A 20,133-nucleotide genomic window follows, 5' to 3' on the forward strand; every position below is an offset into this window, starting at 1 on the left:
GAACATACATTTTGGATAACGCAGAAAGATTAAAACCTTTCTACGACTTAATAAATCAGATTTTTCAGTAAGAAATTGGCCACAGGAACACACAGATACACTTTGTTCCTTACAAGCTGACATGATAGCTTCCAAACACTTACAGATACGCGTAAACGTACACAACCTGGTGATCCGTATACTTGCGGGTCAATCTGGGTACACTTATCTCACATATAATGAAGGTGAAACAGTACCAATTGCATATATCACACTTGTACACAAATGCTGAGATGCATTTCACATCTACAGAAAAGATTCTGACAGTGGTACAGACTACTGTAGTGAGAGAAAGAGCACTGGCTCAGGGGAAACCAATAATAGTAGTGACTCAGGTTCCAGTCTTAGAGGCTGCGACAAAGGCAAGCGTTCCTAACACTAAAGCCTTACATCCTTGATGGATACAATGGACTAATTATCTCACTGCAACAGATGTAGAATAAAGGTACGACCCAAATTTAAAGACACAAGCCTTTCTGCAATACGACCAAGACTACCCTCTAACTAATGAAATAATGCCTCTGGATCAGTATGAATATATCATTTACACTGACGGATCTGCTCAACCGGCTGTAGGAAGTAAGCAACAATATAGCGCAGCATGTGCAATCGTGAAAGGTCGCATGCGGGATGGAAAGTTACATCCAATATGCACAAAAACGCAATCTCTAGGAGACTGCATGGCACAGTTGGCAGAATTAAAAGCACTGATACTAGCACTTGTAAATACGGATCGAGAATTCCCTACACTAATTGTGTGTGATTCCTTTTACTGTGTGCAGTCATATAATGAATACTTACAATACTGGGTTCAAAAAGGGTTTGAAGATGCTAAAGGTGGCACAATTAAGCATAACATGCTATGGGAACAGGTAGTGGAGTTGAAAACCGAACTACCAAGGACTCACGTGATACATACACTGAGTCATCAGCGTGATGGCGTTCACTTTGAAGGGAATTCATTGGCTGATAAAGCCGAGAAGGGGGCTGTACGCACAGCTTCCGTAGCTGCAACCACTCGTCCTGAAATGAAAATAGACGGTGAGATTATGTGGCTGTTATTGTTTCACACAAAAACAGCAGTGCAGTACCAAAAAGATTTCCACTCAAGTACTCCTACAAGCTAGATGGCAATAACATTCTATTTGCTCAAATTCCTGGGTGTAGCATTGCAGTACTCCTCTTCGTATCATCCCGAGGGAAATTCGGTCGTGGAGAGGAAAAACCGAGACTTAAAGCAGTCTTTAACAGCTAGAGTATTAGGCAAGTGTGAAAGTTGGGTGAAACATCTCTATGGAGTCCAGCGGGCTCTCAACAACATGCCAAGAAGTTCTCTGGGGGGTCACTCCATATGAGGTCTTATTTGGGACAAGAATGTGGGTACCTGAACTTGATTGTGAAGGCATAGTGGCGGATGAAAAGCCTTTTGACATCCATGATTGTTTGACTGTTTTACAGGATCTAAATGAATCCAGAACACAACAAAGTAATGTCCACCTGAAGCAGACCGCCACTGGGAAAGTCAAATCAGTCACGGCAAGACCTGTCTGGATCCCAAAAGTCGGGGATTTGGTCAGAGGGAAAATAGTGGACGAGAAAGAATTTGGGCCATCCTACAGAAAGCCTGTACAGGTCCTAGCAGTGAAAAGAACAAGAACTGTACTTCTACCGCCTGTTGCCGGAAAAAAGGAGAAAAGATTTGTCTCAATTGACCTTATCAAATCACACCACGTGGACTCCAAAGTAGCAGACGCCCTCCTCTCGGTACAATTCAAGAAGTTCAAACAGAAAGATTCATCACATTCGAAGAGCCTCCTGTACGGAATGAAGGACTATGCAACAATGCTATGGAACTCATTCCTCTTGAACCTGAAGTTCAAATTCAAAATCAAATTGCTAGACCAAATACTGATGGCTATATCAACATGACTTGTCAAGAGCAAACTATGATTTCAACAAATCCTGATGCGATTCCAACAATTGATCGAACTGCTTCTGGCTACTTCATAAACTTTGATAAATTTTCTTTGGATCCAAGTGAACCAGAATCGACGCCAGCCCAAAAATCATGCAAGCAGTGAGTTAAAGACTTTCTGAACTTTCTTAAAAAGATTTACCTGGTATCACCATGGGTAGAACTATGGATAATTACCGGGATACTTTTCTTTCTTTTGTGGCTAGGTTTAGTGATAGTTTTTAACACGCTTATTAATGGAAAATACATTCGGCAAAGCTCTGCAGCCAAAATGTGAATTTACTTTTAAAACCATATCAATCATCTCATCGAGAACAAAGAGACTTGTCATCAGTGAACATTACAGCAGTTCCTATACCGGATGGTATAGTTTGGGACAAGGTTGATTTCGATATATTCGGCCCGATCGAACTTTTGAAAATTCCACATTTATTTCAAAATATCGTTAAGTGATATGATTACCTCAAGTACATTTCCCGATGATTGGGATTTTGAGACTGTTGTCTGATTTGGAAACATCTGCTGTATTTTCTAATAGTGAAACATTGGAAGGCATGTCAGATTTTGAAAGCATGTATTGTTACAACATTATAGTCATCACTTTTTGCAGAAATCATCTAATCCTAGAAATTTGTTCACATACCGCCAGTGGGAACACTGTCCAACACTGCCAAAAGGCAGTTCAAAAACCTTTACACAGAAGTTTCCATATTTTTCAGGGTTTAATATGTCTGACCCAGCTTCATTTTATTATAAGGTTGCACCAACATCAGCGCAGAAAAATATGTTAACAAACACCAAACAGATTTACTCTGCATCCTTTATTGCCCAGGTGTCTGAACAAGGTTTCAACTCATGGAAAGACACTATAGACTTAATATCAGTCTGGGGTACTAGAGAATGGTAAGTGCAGGGATAGAAGCTTTATTTAGAGCATGCCTCATCCCTCAACAACTTATGTTTTTGAACGAGACAGTGCAACAGACGTCTTGGCTTGGACAAGCCAAGAACAAAGACTTGAACATACCTCGGCTGCCAACACCATCACACACCGAGGGTAACGAAACATCACAGGAAGGGATTACAATAGATGACATTATACAATATAACAGATCAGGCCCACAGACACCAATGGTTGTCAGAAAAGATTCATGGGTAAAACAGAAGGTTTCACAATCCATAGGCCAGATCCGCGGTATGTACAGAGACAACATCCGGGGTAGCGACATCTGTTGGGAAGTTGTGCCTTGATTGGCTAAAAACCTCAACACTCACACAGGTGAAACAACACTTATCCTTACTCACACAGGATATGGATCTTAGGGATTTTTTCTAGATCCCAGGAAACCACGTCAGAAAAGTTTCATATATGCTGGCATTTATGCTGCCTACAATGAAATCTGGAAAATATCCCAACAAGAGGCCACAGAGAGACTATGGGAACTAGACCGTATAAATCTAGAAACATCTCTAGCAGTGGTAGACAATGGGTAAGGAATACATTAAGGAATCTTGGGAATTACCATATAGATTCCGATGCCGAAGTGTGGATCGAGAAGTGTTTTTTAGCGGTACCAACTGTGAGAACGCTTTAAGTGGATCACTCATATGTCAAGGTATATAGCTGCATGGGGCTTGTAATTTTTCTGTGGTGAACTTGACCGGTCATCTGAGGGGGTTCCCCAGCTGCAGTGATTACTCCAGCATTCGGGCTACTTTCAAATGGGAGTTACTTGATGCTGAATGATCAAGGCTGCTGCAGAATGCTTCCGGGCATCGCATATCTGGTAACTGGGAGTTCCAGGGTTACTTGTTGAATGCAAGTATTGTTTCCACTGACACATACAGGCAGGGAGGCGCCATTATAGCCTTCACTGAATGTTTCTTTAATACGGTTTGATACTCTAAGCATAATGAAAGCCATGCTTTTAAAGAAGTCTGTGCCCTTAACATCCGCTCGAGAGACTTTTGATCTCCAGCAGAGATACAGGCGCTTATTCATACGAACTGCCCTTTCCATTTCATAGAAATGGTAAATCGTATCTTTAACATGTCAGATACAACTGGCATTGTCTAAATTTCATACACTCCGTAGTCGGAAGCATCTTTGGAGGACTTCCACTAATCCTGTTTCTAATAGCAGGATATATGATTGTATTCTATCTGCTGGAGCGGAAATACTGTGATCACATGGTGCAACATCTAGGCATGCCTCGCCTAAGAGAACTAAGTCCATCTTGGCTCCTGTCATTTCGACCAGTCTGGATGGACTGCCTCTTACCTGTCCTCTGATGCCTGTTTTGTGCCTGTTTTGTGGAGAAGAATGCGTGTTAGACCTTTGTTTGACACTCCCATCATGTGCGCAACCGGACGTGAATGCTCTACTGAACCCAATAACGGCCCATGTTCTGCAGTGTTCTCAGCGTATTCCAATGTTGATGGTGGCATTCCTTGAGCCACTGCAGGCAGTAACTGCACCTGTTGATATGGACACCGGCTCCTACACTGACACCCAGGCTTTGGACGGCGCACAGGCTGCCCCAGCACTGGCTGTGGACAGCATAGATCATCATCTGTGCTCAATTGACGTGCTTTGCGAGGTGTTACAGGGGCCGTATACTGCGGAAGCAAGCAATGAAAATGTTGGGTCTACCACCCAGGACACATAAACATTTGACTCACATTTGGCTGGTCGTGTGCTGGAAGAAATTTGCCCTTTTTTAAACAAACTCGATTTGGAACTAATAATCAAAATTGACATTGACATTCCTTTCGTTATTGGGCATAAATGGCTTTCTAAATAATGCTTATAGTGGTTCGGACTATTGATCCAGCGACGTACCAACTACAACAGATACTCTACTACCATATACTCACCTGGGTCCATAAACACACACACACAATGTGGAGTAAACCTCTGGACTGGATTTTTATAATTTTCTTCACACTGTTTAGGATTAGTTCTAAAATATCTTTACCAACCCTTGCCATATCAAAACGTTCTTTCCTCTGGTCGATGGACCATTAGTTGAACTAATTGATGGTGATAACGACATAAAACTAACTTACTTATACTTTAATTAAAAATGAAATAACCACAGACTCTTTTAGGATTTTAAAACTTTATCTACATTTTAGAGCATGTGAACCACTTCAAAAATACAGTACAGGCGCCTTCACTCCTTAGGAGAGAAAATTCAATTAATTAATCATCAAACACATACTTCAAACTCATGCAATGACTTATGCACAGAAAGGGAGAGGACAGAGAGAAAAGAACATCTGCAAATACACAAAATTATAGTTACCAAGAATGGTGTGAAGACCAACCCCTGGCCAAAGGGCTGGTAAGGGTCCCCCGGGATAGTTCAGATGACCAAGATTTCAGGACAGGGTTCAGGACAGGATAGTTGACCTCTCTAATACCGACGATTGCGCCGCACCCCTCTCTGACACTTTCTTCCTCCTCGAGATTCTTCCGCGATCTTCTTATCTAACCCAATTTAATTAGGATAGAAAGTTCTGCATTCGGCTTCTTCATCTGCATCTCACAGCATCTCTCCCAGTATCAGCATCGCCTGCTACACCGACAGCATCTTATGCTCTGCAGCATTCAGGAAATCTTCATCTGACTAACTAACTAAGGCTATCTTAATTATACCTTTCGTTCTGAATGTTGCACCCACTAAAGTTTAAATTTCGTAAAAATTCAAAATCTAATTGGTCAGGCAAGGGGGGATGATCATCACATCATACTTACATGTCACCTAAATTAGTCTAGCCATTGTTCACAAACCCATCCCCTTAATTTTTATTCAAAATGTTATTTCATACACATATTCACATTTCATTTGAAACATTTTATTAACATTGAGCGAAACTTCTTCTTCGTTGAACTTTTCACCATCCGTTCCCAGGCTATGGCATTCAAATCTGGCTTCCGTTCAAATGTTCTGTAATCGACCTTCACAACTTCAATCAATAGATATGCGCAGTCTCTGCATCTCTCAGCCCATTCAGATATGCAAGAAAGGCCCAAATACGCACTAATGATAAAAGTCAAAAGACAAATATTATTTCAAAAAATAAAGTGGTTGCACTATTTACCACTAGGGGTGGGCGGAGTTTGCGAAATTCACTTTTGCAAACTATCACGAAAATGTTAAAAATCTCTGCAAACACGCGGAAATTTCGTGAAGACGCGGCAGTTTTTTCCCCGCCCGTTCGCGGTATTTTCTGCGTGATCGCGGCTCGCCAACTTACTCATGCGGTTGCTCACGGGCGTGAGATCTCAATCATCTCATACTCTCACGGTGCATGATCGCGAGAAGAAAGACGTGATCGCGCGACAAACGACGTTAATGCGGGCGCGAACTGTCGCGAGACAGCGCACATGGCTACCAACAATCCAACATCTCGTGGAGAATGCGACCGGATCAGGAAAACTTGTCGGCGAACGCAGGGATTCAGGTAAGGCGATCGTGTACACGCGAGAATGTATTTTTTTACAGCGCGAGCAAGAACAAAATTTCCGGTAAGATGCGGATTGCGGAAATTTTGACATTTTCGCGCTCTCCGCGGAACGCGAAAAGGTAAAATTATCGCAATTTCCGCGTGCGGAATTGAATTTTAGCCCAGGCCTATTTACCACCCACCTCTTCTCTAATTCCCTTTACTTATTAATACTTTTCCAGCATTAGCGTTAGTATAATAGCTTGTTTTCTTTTCAGCAAAGCAGATGCTATGCACACAAGCTTTTAAGCCACCAAGTTAGTGCGTTCTGCTCATGCGCAAGAATTTCCCTCCAAGCGACAGCTTGTCATACTATGTAGATGTAGTTGACGCATGTGCAGTAAAGATTCCCCTTTTAAAGTGGTTTTAGTCCTTCGTTCATGTTATTCACGTTAGTAAACACATAAGCAAGCTTCACTAACCTGCTTGTTTGAATGGTGCACATTAGTTTAACACAAAACAATTTTAATAACTTGTTAGTGAGTTAAAGGAGCGGATTGCACCCGAGCAAGTCTCTTTTCTACGAGTCCTTGCTCCATCAATCCCCTCTCTGATGGCATTTTTGAACCATCACAAAATTACCCATCCCAAACCAGATGCCAACTTTCAGCACTTCTCATTCTCATCCTCCTCTTTTGCTTTCTCATTTTCATCTTTATTTTTTAAATCTCTCATTTTTTTGTAGATCCTCCCTTTCGTTTCCACCATTTGAATCTCATCATATTCCCTCTTTCTTTTCTTTCCTTTCCCATTCATTTCATATTTTCTTACTCTTCCTTTGTTTCTGCAACATTTGCACCAAATCATTATTGTCAAAACTATTATTGTTATACCAACTACTGGAAGAATTATTCGACCTAAAATCAGAAAACCAAGTCCCTATTGAAGAAATACTTTTTGTTAGTCTCTCCCATACACTGTCAACCTCCAGTGGTTTCAAATCTTCATGAAGTTTTGCTAAATTCTTAATATACCCTCTAATTTCCTTACTCTTATCAGGAATGTAAGTACAACAATGTTGCACTTTCAGCATTTTACAGACTCCGCCCTCCTTTGCCAATAAGATATCAAGCGCAAGTCGATTTTGTAAAACCATAGACCTAATCGCAACCATCTCCATATTAATCATCAAGAAACCCCCAGCAGTATCAGTCGAGAGACGATCAAATTCTGTTGACAATTTTCAAATTCTGTGTGAATTCACAATGACTCCCACTGAAGGTATCAATGCACCAAAAATATCACCTATTATTTCTGAAAACTAGCTCTCTTTCTTCGTGTTAGTCCATTAGTGTTTTGATTGCTTCCAGTGATTCTATTTACATGATACATTTTCGGAAATACTATCCCAAAGTAGCAGGTTCCGTACCATTGTGCAGGCAACTTATAGTAAGAAGTATTCCCACACATGTAATATACCCCAGGAAATACTGGATCAGTTACCCCTTTTAGTCCCCAACCTCCCAAGATTAGGAAGTCATGTTCACATTCACCGGAACCAATAAATACGTTATTATAATCTGTCTTTAATCTATGGAGGCAGGTTTTCCCTTTCTTCACAAAGTCTAGGGACAACTCAGCATGAGCCTTGCCAGCTGTATAAAATCCCTCTTTCTCAGCCCATGGTGGTACATGAGTTTTCTGTTCAGCAGCTTTCTTATGGAAATCCTGTCTCCTTTCCTCAACTAAATTCAAAAACACATTCTCTTCTTCACGTAATATACATGTTAAATTATTCTTAAGTGCTTTTACTATATCTATTGATTTCATTGTTAAGAAGAATTCACCCATGAACTGTGCATCTTGACTACTAAGTACTGGATTCATATTCTTTTGAATAGGAAGTTCTGAGAATGCTACATCTAAGTTTGAATAATAATACTGAAGTTTTCCAGTTTTATAGAACAGACTTGCTAATACACTACATGATATACCATATGTTAAAGGTAAATGGTGATTTGTGACACCTTCTGACACTGACGCTGATAATTTCATACAAACATAACAATCACTAATCTCCACTGTATCTACATACTGAAATAACAATTTTGTGAAAGCATTTAAACTAGAGGTGGGCGGAATTTGCATAATCGCGTTACGCAAATCTCCGCGAAACAAATTCCGCGAGCGGAACGGAATTTACCGCCCATGCCTAATTTAAACATGTATCATTATCTAATACTGTGTGATGAAAATCTGTCTAATCTGGTGCTTCTAATTCTACTGTATCTCCTTTTACTGTATCTGCTTTTCCATTAGTATCTGTATCATTCTTCTTACTTGTTATCATAAAATAAGGCACCACTACTGTTAGTAATAGCTATATTGAAATCACTACTAGAATACTACATATGCAAGTTCTACAACATCTTTGCTTTAAACTTCCTTTCGATTGCTCAGTGACTTCATTTGTCGCCATTGTGATCTAAGAAGATTTCTCTTCTTTTCCCTTTCTTCACTTGTAATTTCAAATTCTTGCTTTCAAGGTGGCCTCACTTTCCCTTCATCAATCTGTGCAGAATCTACTTCTTCTGACTCCTCACTCAAGTCTAAATTTTCAAAATCTTCTAATATTACATAGGTCCACTCAGTGCCCTTATATTTGTTGTTCAAATTTCTCAGTCTTGGGCTTCTTCGAATGTTTCTCACAATCACTGTTTAGACTGAGTTTGACTAGTAACCTCATTCATTTACTCTGTTCTTTCTCTTGTTTTTCTCAGATAATATCTCAATCTTTTCACTCCACCTGGCCTGTTATCAGCTGTTCTGACCCTTTTAATCTGAACTGCACTTTCACCCTCTTCGTCTTTTTCTAAAGTTCTTTTATTTTCAGAGTGGAGTGGTGTGGCTCACTGGTTAGAGGCGGCAGACCCGGGACAAGAAGTCGGCCCGGGACCAGGGTTCGATTCCCGACGCGGCAGCGTCTTGGGCCAAGGTCAGCGGACTCGACAATTCTATCGCCTCGGTGCCTACTCTAACCATGGATACCACTCAGCAACTCTGGGCAACAGCTTGCTTAATCTCCACTTACGGCCCCATCAGCGCCGGGGATGCTTGTCTTCACCTCGGAGATGCCCAGTAGGGACCATTTCACCGGGAAATCCAGGATGGGTTCCCCAGCGGTTTACAGTGCCGGGACGCCCCGTTGCTGGGGCAGCTGTGCGCTTTACAAGTCTACAACATTTACATTTACATTTACAGTGTCTAGGCACAATCTGTTCTTCTTCTTCTGAATCACTTTCTACCTGTTCCTGTTCAGGTCTTATGTCATCCATCTGAACCTGTCCTTCTTCCTCTATCTAGTCCTATTCGGGTCTTAGTTCAAATTGATCTTCTTCTTCTGCCCAAACTTCTTCTTCTTCTTCTAACTGGGCCGTTCAGGTCTTACTACAATTTGTTCTTCTGCTGCCTGAACGGGTTCTTCTCCTGTCTGTCCCGGCTCAGGTCTTTGAATAGTTCTTTTTACCTCTGCCTGAGTATCTTCTTCTCTCCCTGTCTGGTCCTGCTCAGGGTTTCAGCTTGCCTTGTTCTCTTGTACCTGAGCGTGTTCTTCTACACTTATCTGATGTTCACTACTTTTCTGTCTCTCTAATGTGGTTCTCCTTCTGGTTTCAATAACAACTTCAGGTATGTCAATCACTGGTATCTATTCCCCCTGACTTGTACTCGGTTGTTCCTCATCTATTACTTCAGAATTTATCACTCTAGATTCTCCGACTTCCCAACCTTAAGCAGTCTCAACTGGTTCAATCAGTTGCTGTTCTTCTTCAGTGGGGCATGGAACTCTTTTGGTATGGCTTGCATGAATCCAATTGGGTAAATCTGCACACTTCACTGCTGTAGTAGTGACTAGTATGACCTGAAGTGGTTGATCCCTCCTGGGTGCTAGGCATGACTTTCTGGCGTGTTTCTTCACTACCACCCAGTCTCCAGGATTCAAATCATGCACTTGTGTTGGCTGCCTGGCAACTTCTTCTCCAACCTGGTGAGAGACAGATTGCACTAGGTGAGCCAATCCTTTGCAATAGTCCACTACCAAATCATCAGTTATATTCATCCATTTATGTCCAGGAATGAATGCTTGTATCATTGCCCTTCCCATGAGTATTTCATGTGGACTCAATCCTGTTTTTCAGTCAGGAATATTTCGGAGTCCCATCAACACAAGAAGCAATGCATCTGGCCATTCAGTGATGTTAATGCACACACTTTTCTTAACCTTGATTTGATTGTGCCATTTAATTGCTCAACCACTCCAGAAGCCTCCGGGCAGTATACACAGTGCAGTTTTTGTTCAATTTTGAATGCTTCACAGATTAATCGAATTATTTCATTATTAAAATGAGGTCCTCTATCTGATTCCAAAGTCATTGGGAAACTGACTCGAGGTGTCAGCTCCCTCAACAATAATTTAGCTACAGTGAGGCTATCATTTCTTCTGGTGGGGTATGCCTCTACCAATCTCGAGAACAGGCACACTATGACAAGTACATATATCAATCCCTTGCTCAGAGGTAACTCAATAAAATCTAATTGCAATCTTGTGAATGGTCTTTCTGCCTTTCCAATTTTTCCCCAACTGACCACTGTCTGCCTGCCTGGATTTAGCTGCTGACAAATTAACCATCTATGGCATAAGCTCTCGCGACTACCCTAAACTTTGGATTGTACCAATTTTGTCTGAATAGTCTAATCATGGAATCCCTACCAACATGTGTGTCCCCATGATACATTCTTGCCATTTGAGAGAGTAGGCAGTCTGGCATGACTGGTCTGCCATCAGTGTATACCCATACATCATCTTCTGTCCTTCTTTCACAACCTGACTTTATCCAGATTTCTTTTTCTTTCGCCTCAACTTCATCCTACAACTGTTTAACCTCATCCCATGTTTCTAGAGCTGAGAAAAGCATACGTTGGCAGCTGATTTCACTTGTTTCAATCTTTCGGTTAAGTGCCATTTTATTTCTTGTACAATATTGAGCAATTTTGTCTGCATATCTGTTACCAGCCACCACATAGTCATTTCCTGACTGGTGAGCAGCGCACTTAACCACTGCTATTTCTTTTGACAATGGTATTGCTTCCAACAATTCTTTTACATTTTTGCCATTTCTTATTGGAAATCCTGAAGAAGTCAGAAATCCCCTCTGCATCCAGAGCTGGCCGAAGTCGTGCACAACCCTAAAACCTTATTGACTATCAGTTAATATGGTTATTCTCCAATTTTTCCTAATTTTGCATGCCTTTGTTAAGGCCACTAATTCGGCTACTTGTGCAAACTTGACTCCCGGTAAACAGGATGCTTCAATGACACCTGATACTCTACATAGAGTGTAAGCTGCACTGAGTCTTCCTCCTTCTGTTCTCAAGCATGACCCATCTACAAATAGTTTATGATCTGGCTCTTCTAAGGGTTTTTCTTTTATATCAGGTCGGGGCTTAGTACACATCTCAGTCACATCCAGACAAACATGATCCACTTCATCTTTCACTTCTTCACAACATGGGTCTGGTAATAATGTAGCAGGATTCATTATTGTACATCTTATTACTGTCACATTTTCTGCGTAGCGCTGGGGGTACGCACCGTACATACACGGGTGGGGGTACGACTCGAACGTACACAGGTGTACATACACGGGGGGTTCGACACGTACATGGGTGTACATACACGGGGGGTTCGACACGTACACGGGTGTACATACACGGGGGGTACGACACGTACACAGGTGTACATACACGGGGGTACGACACGTACACGGGTGTACATACACGGGGTGGTATGACTCGAACGTTCACAGGTGTACATACACGGGGGGGTTCGACACGTACACGGGTGTACATACACGGGGGTTCGACACGTACACGGGTGTACATACACGGGGGGGTTCGACACGTACACAGGTGTACATACACGGGGAGTACGACACGTACACAGGTGTACATACACGGGTGGGGGTTCGACTCGAACGTACGGGGGCTGGGTGGGGGTGTTCGGCGCGTATGCGGGCACATGTCTCCATGGTTGCTATGGGAGTTCGGTGCGGACGGTGTTTTTTCCATACGGTTGTAACATCGGACGCACGGGATGGATCGTAATTCCGCGGTCGGACTTCACTTTTCACATTTGTACGGTAAATCGTCCGTGGACGTGTCGGACACATTTTCCGACCCGAGGACGTGTGGGGAATATTTCTCAATGCAATTCGTATGGACTTTTTCCCATGCGAATCGTAATTGGCAGTTTGTACGGCACTTGTACGATTCGTACGGTAAAAAGACCGGATACGAGTCGTACGGGGAATTTTTTTGCCGGATCGTGATCGGCACCAACATCTTCATCAGGGGTTTGGAAAGCGACACCATCTGGTGTTCAGTAGATTGTGCAGTTCATCTTGCACAATAGGTCTCGTACTAACAGATTTATTGGACTAGAATCACATACTACAAATCAATGCATGTCTTTAAAATTTCCAATATGTACTTCCATTGGCTTAGTGATTGGTGTTCTAATCTGTTAATTCAACACTCCAACTACTTGGATGGATTCTCCCGAGAGGGGTAGGTTTGAGATATCTGCTGTTCTCACAGTAGACCGGGTAGCACCAGTATCCAATAGAAAAGTTACATCATTACCTTCCACTTTCCCATCAATAAATGGATATGACTGATCTACCGGCAAGGATGCGCCAAGCACGCACTCCTCGTCCTACCCCCTTAGACACCATCATTGCACATAGTCCGCTTCATCATTATTATTCTGTAAAAGATATTGTGAAACCACAGAATTTTTCTTACCACTTTCTCCCTGAAATTCGGCCCTGGTACTGTACTTTTGAGGGTTCACAAAGTTTGGCATGGAGCTGGTGGCACCTGATACTGTGGAGTAACTACCTTCTGCAGCTGATTCATAATCACTGCATTCTGCGTCTGTGGATTTAAATTTTGATTTGGCCCATTAATATTCTGAATACTCTTACACTTGTTCTTCCAATGTCCAAGCTTTCCGCATGCATGACAAGGAAACTCATTCTCCGCTTCCTCTCTATTCATTCGTCCTCTTACTTTAACACCTTTTGCCACCTGATCATTCTGATTCTGCTCTTGCACCTGACTATCAGTCTGGATATTTAATTTATTTTCCTGCTGTTCTGCCAATTTCACTTGTGCCCACATAATTATCTCTTTTAACTTTCTACGCCTTGCCTCAATGTCATCTCCGCAATACTTTACGTATTTCAGAATCGTGTCAATTGACTTACTCTGCCAGCACAACATGTGCTGTTGAATCATCTGACTAATCTCTGGTTTTAAACCATACACAAACCGATACACAAAATGTCCCATATCCTTATCACCAATATTCTCAAAGCCACTATACTGCTTGAACACCTGTAGTAATTGCTCATAATATGCATGTACAGACTCATTTGGCTCTTGAGTTGTTCTATCTATCTTTACCCAATCTGTTTCTTTAGGATGGATTTTCCCTTTCATAAAAGTAATTACTTGGTGATATTTGTTCATCACCTAATCTGAGGGTGCTCCTGTTTTAGAATCTCTTGGATACTCCCCACTTAGCCAATCAACTGTAATCTTACACTCTGTCCATAAATCAGCAGGTACCACTATATCAAACAGACCATCCAGATCCTTTAACAGAACCTTTGAAAGTTTCACAAATCTGTCAACCTGTTTGTACCATTCAAATGGTTTCTCTCTTAATCTTGGAAACTCATTTGTAAATGACAAAATATCCTGTCTGCTCCATGGAACATGAACATATCCACCTCCAGGAACTTCTCTCATGGGACACAATCTCTCTGCTTTTTCTGACTATTTTAGTAAGAATGCAGATGATGCTTCCTTTGCTTGTGCTTCCTCCTTCTTTCTTGTTCACCTAGTTCTCCACTTGTCAATGTCTCCCCACTTCTGCAAAATAGTCATTAACTCTTTTATCTGTAGTTTTCTACCAGACACATTCATATTCTCCAAATCCTTATCAGTAACATCCACTCTGTATGGTTTCTGCAATAATTTTGATCTCCCTATATCCACTCCAATCTCTGAAGCAATCTCGGTCAATTTCTCATGAAACAACTTTGCATTTCTGGTTAGACTCCTACATGTAAACAACAACTCTTCCTCACTGTAAAGGTTCAATCTTTCTATTTCCACATTTCCAGCTATCACCCCTTCCAACTCCACTTTCAATTTGTAAATAACTAAAATCTTTGGTATTGAGCTTAGTTTTTCTATTTCCTGTGTCCATCTTTCCAAATCTTCTGGAGTGACCGCTGTCAAGCTTCTAGTTCCTAAAGGTACCATGGACCCTTTTTCTTTCAGATTTCCAGGCGTGACTATTTTCGGAGTTTCAATTGCAGGCTCCCTTATAGGAAGGTCTATCAATTCATCATCTGACTCACCATATCCTGTCACATTCATGTGTTTCATTTTCTCCTTACACTTGCCTCCAGACTGTTCCTCAGCCATTAACACTGGATATAAACCCTCTGATACCATATCTTTTCTCCATTGCTTCATCTGACCTTCGCGTGACTCATGCAAATATCTGGGAAAAAATCCTCTATATTTCCCGCTTCGGCATTTTTCTCGTTCATGTGACTCAGTCTCCCATTCTTCCAAAGCCTCATACTGAGTTAACCTAGGTCTCGGTTCCAAATCATTCATTCTCATTCTCAAATTCTGAAGAATTCCCCCATTAAACGTACCATGTTCAGGAAAAGCACTCTATCACTTTTCGTATATTCTATCCAATTCTCCAGCCATACACAAGTATGATATCCTCTTTCCATCATCATATAGGAAGCAGGTATTTTCGGTGGAGGAATAGGAATTCCCTCTCTAGTCAACACAGGCTTATCTTTCTTAAAGAAATTCTTAATTCTCTTTATTAACGACATTTTTCTCTTTTCTCCATACATTCTAGATGAACGATATATAAAATTGTATTCCGCAAACCCTTGAAATCTTCTATATGCGCGACTCATACTAGCAGTCAAATCAGAATCCAACATTCAATTCCTCTTTCGACCAATCCTAGTGCGGCTTCTTTCTTTTCAACCAATCAGACTCAGGCTAACACTCGTGGTCTGACCAATGCCAGCGCGGCCTTTTGTGACATCAGTATCACTCCTTACTACTGACCCCTCCTTTACAAAGCTGCTTCTGTCTAACGCCGGCTGTTTCAACCAATCCCAGCAAAGCTCTCTGTGACGTCAGTTCAACTCCAGCGACTGACCCTCCCTTCACAAGGTAATACGAAAACTTATTTCTTAATATTTTTCATTAAATTCTTCGTTAATAACAACATAAAAACATTCGCTATTCTGCCTGTTCCACTAAACAAAAGGATAGATTTCGCCTTATTCTGGAGTTTCAGAATTACTCCTCTTCTACTGCGAGTAAAAACCTCTGCTTACCCTTTATCCAAGCTCGAAAGAACCTGTTACTCCTTCAGTGTTACCCTTACTGGGAAATAAGACCAAAGTTTCACCAGCGAACTCTCTACTATCACTCACACTCTACTTTTATTCGGAAATAGTCCCTAATTTAACACTGCCAGCCCTGCGTAGCTTCTCAGTGCTATTCCAACAGACAAGTAACCTCACTGCAGTGTGGCTTCTGGCCCCACCCGCTATTCATTCCCAGAAATTCTGGACAACATAAAACAAGACGCTAACTCTTTTGTTAAACATAAATCAATAATCAATAATCAATATTTATCACCAAACTAGTCAATAATAACCACAGCTCTGCTACCAGAAAACTGATCCAGCGGCGTACCAACAACAACAGATACTCTACTACCATATACTCTCCTGGGCCCATAAACACACACACACAATGTCGAGTAAACCGCTGGACTGTTTTTTAAATAATTTTCTTCACAGTGTTTAGGATTAGTTCTAAAATATCTTTACCAACCCTTCACAGTTCGATGGACCATTAGTTGAACTAATTGATGGTGATAACAACATAAAAGAACTTACTTATACTTTAATTAAAAATGAAATAACCACAGACTCTTGTAGGATTTTAAAACTTTATCTACATTTTAGAGCATGTGAACCACTTCAAAAATACAGTACAGTCGCCTTCACTCCTTAGGAGAGAAAATTCAATTAATTAATCATCAAACACATACTTCAGACCTAGCAGTGACTTAAGTACAGAAAGGGAGAGGACAGAGAGAAAAGAACATCTGCAAATACACAAAATTATAGTTACCAAGAATGGTGTGAAGACCAACCTCCTGGTTAAAGGGCTGGTATGGTATACCGGGATAGTTCAGGCGACAAAGACTTCAGGACAGGATTCAGGACAGGATAGTTGACCTCTCTAATACATACGATTGTGCCGCACCCCTCTCTGACACTCTCTTCCTCCTCGAGATTCTTCCGCAATCTTCTTATCTAACCCAATTTAATTAGGATAGAAAGTTCTGCATACGGCTTCTTCATCAGAATCTCACAGCATCTCTGCCAGTATCAGCATCTCCCGCTACACCGACAGCATCTCACGCTCTGCAGCATTCAGCAAATCTTCATCTGACTAACTAACTAAGGCTATCTTAATTATACCTTTCGTTCTCAATGTTCCACCCACTAAAGTTTCAATTTCATAAAAATTTCAAATCTAATTGGTCAGGCAAGGGGGGGAATGATCATCACACCATACTTACATGTCATCTAAATCAGTCAAGCCATTGTTCGCAAACCCATCCCCTTAATTTTTATTCAAAAGTTTATTTCACACAAATGTTCACATTTCATTTGAAACATTTTATTAACATTGAGCGAGACTTCTTCTTCGCTGAACTTTTCACCATCCATTCCCAGGCTATGGCATTCAAATCTGGCTTCCGTTCAAATGTCCTGTGATCGACCTTCATGACTTCATTCAATAGACATGGGCAGTCTCTGAATCTTCCAGCCCATTCGGTTATGCAAGAAAGGCCAAAATACGCACTAATAATAAGAGTCAAAAGACAAATATTAGTTTAAAAAATAAAGTGGTTGCACTGTTTACCACCCACCTCTACTCGAATCCCCTTTACTTATTAATACTTTTCCCGCATTAGCGTTAGTATAATAGCTTGTTTGCTTTTCAGCAAAGTAGATGCTATGTACGCGAGCTTATAAGCCACCATGTTTGTGCCTTCTGCTCATGCGCAAGAATTTTCCTCTAAGCGACAGCTCGTCATACTACTTAGATGTAGTTAACGCATGCACAGTAAAGATTCCCCATTTAAAGCGGTTTTAGTCCCTCGTTCACGTTATTCACATTAGTAAACACATTAGTAAGCTTCACTAACCCGCGTGTTTGTGTGGTGCGCATTAGTTTAACACAACATTTGCTTAATAACTTGTTAGTAAGTTAAAGGAACGGATTGCTTTCGAGCAAGTCTCTTTTCTATGAGTGATTTCTCCATCACTATAACAACGGACAATTTTAGAGATATATTGTTCACAAACCTTATCTTTTTAACACTTTTTAAAGTTTTTTTGACATTCTCTTTTTTTTAGATGTTTTTAAACATTTTTATCAACAGAAATGTTTTTAACACTTTTTGCGCACCAATGTCTAGTTTGAGTGGCAGTACAATAATAGGTCACATATGTCGTCCAGTCGGAAGAGGAGTGGGTGTTATATTCCATATAGGTACCCTATATAGGCGCAGGTAACACTGCAACCTGTCATCTATATCCTTCCCAACATTAAATACATAACGGTTTAACGGTTCTTAGGCACTAACCTTTTACCTAGAAACTACACTGCATTAAGAACGCAGGTTTTTCCCTAGTACGAAACTCATACAAAAATCCAATTGGTCGCACACTGCTCTACCTACCAGCGTGTTGCCCCAAAGAATTGTGGTCCCTGAAGTCAGCGTCGGCGGGTACGTCTATGCCCGAGTCTTGAGTGCAAGTAAGTGTAGCGTTAGCCATCCCTGGACACGTGTTTCGAGGTAGTTGCCTCTCGTCAGCAGGGAATAGGTGAGTGTGTAGGGTTGCTGTGTAGGCTGCTAAAATAAGTGTTCTCAGGTAAAGTACCTCTCGTAGCGCGCAGGTGAGTAACCATGAGCTCGTCAGCTCCACCGGCTCAAGGAGCCTGAATATTAACACAAATCCAATTGGTCACACACTGCTCTACCTACCAGCGTGTTGCCCCAAAGAATTGTGGTCCCTGAAGTCAGCGTCGGCGGGTACGCCTATGCCCGAGTCTTGAGTGCAAGTAAGTGTAGCGTTAGCCATCCCTGGACACGTGTTTCAAGGTAGTTGCCGCTCGTCAGCAGGGAGTAGGTGAGTGTGTAGGGTTGCTGTGTAGGCTGCTAAAATAAGTGTTCTCAGGTAAAGTACCTCTCGTAGCGCGCAGGTGGGTAACCATGAGCTCGTCAGCTCCACCGGCTCAAGGAGCCTGAATATTAACAAAAATCCAATTGGTCGCACACTGCTCTACCTACCAGCGTGTTGCCCCAAAGAATTGTGGTCCCTGAAGTCAGCGTCGGCGGGTATGCCTATGCCCGAGTCTTGAGTGCAAGTAAGTGTAGCGTTAGCCATCCCTGGACACGTGTTTTGAGGTAGTTGTCTCTCGCCAGGAGGGAGTAGGTGAGTGTGTAGGGTTGGTGTGTAGGCTGCTAAAATAAGTGTTCTCAGGTAAAGTACCTCTCGTAGCGCGCAGGTGCGTAACCATGAGCTCGTCAGCTCCACCGGCTCAAGGAGCATGAATATTAACAAAAATCCAATTGGTCGCACACTGCTCTACCTACCAGCGTGTTGCCCCAAAGAATTGTGGTCCCTGAAGTCAGCGTCGGCGGGTACGCCTATGCCCGAGTCTTAAGTGCAAGTAAGTGCAGCGTTAGCCATCCCTGGACACGTGTTTCGAGGTAGTTGCCTCTCGTCAGCAGGGAGTAGGTGAGTGTGTAGGGTTGCTGTGTAGGCTGCTAAAATAAGTGTTCTCAGGTAAAGTACCTCTCGTAGCGCGCAGGTGCGTAACCATGAGCTCGTCAGCTCCACCGGCTCAAGGAGCCTGAATATTAACAAAAATCCAATTGATCGCACACTGCTCTACCTACCAGCATGTTGCCCCAAAGAATTGTGGTCCCTGAAGTCAGCGTCGGCGGGTACGCCTATGCCCGAGTCTTGAGTGCAAGTAAGTGTAGCGTTAGCCATCCCTGGACACGTGTTTCGAGGTAGTTGCCTCTCGTCAGCAGGGAATAGGTGAGTGTGTAGGGTTGCTGTGTAGGCTGCTAAAATAAGTGTTCTCAGGTAAAGTACCTCTCGTAGCGCGCAGGTGAGTAACCATGAGCTCGTCAGCTCCACCGGCTCAAGGAGCCTGAATATTAACAAAAATCCAATTGGTCGCACACTGCTCTACCTACCAGCGTGTTGCCCCAAAGAATTGTGGTCCCTGAAGTCAGCGTCGGCGGGTACGCCTATGCCCGAGTCTTGAGTGCAAGTAAGTGTAGCGTTAGCCATCCCTGGACACGTGTTTCGAGGTAGTTGCCTCTCGTCAGCAGGGAATAGGTGAGTGTGTAGGGTTGCTGTGTAGGCTGCTAAAATAAGTGTTCTCAGGTAAAG

Source organism: Triturus cristatus, chromosome 1_2, assembly GCF_964204655.1.
Source record: "Triturus cristatus chromosome 1_2, aTriCri1.1, whole genome shotgun sequence".
Taxonomy (NCBI): Eukaryota; Metazoa; Chordata; class Amphibia; order Caudata; family Salamandridae; genus Triturus; species Triturus cristatus.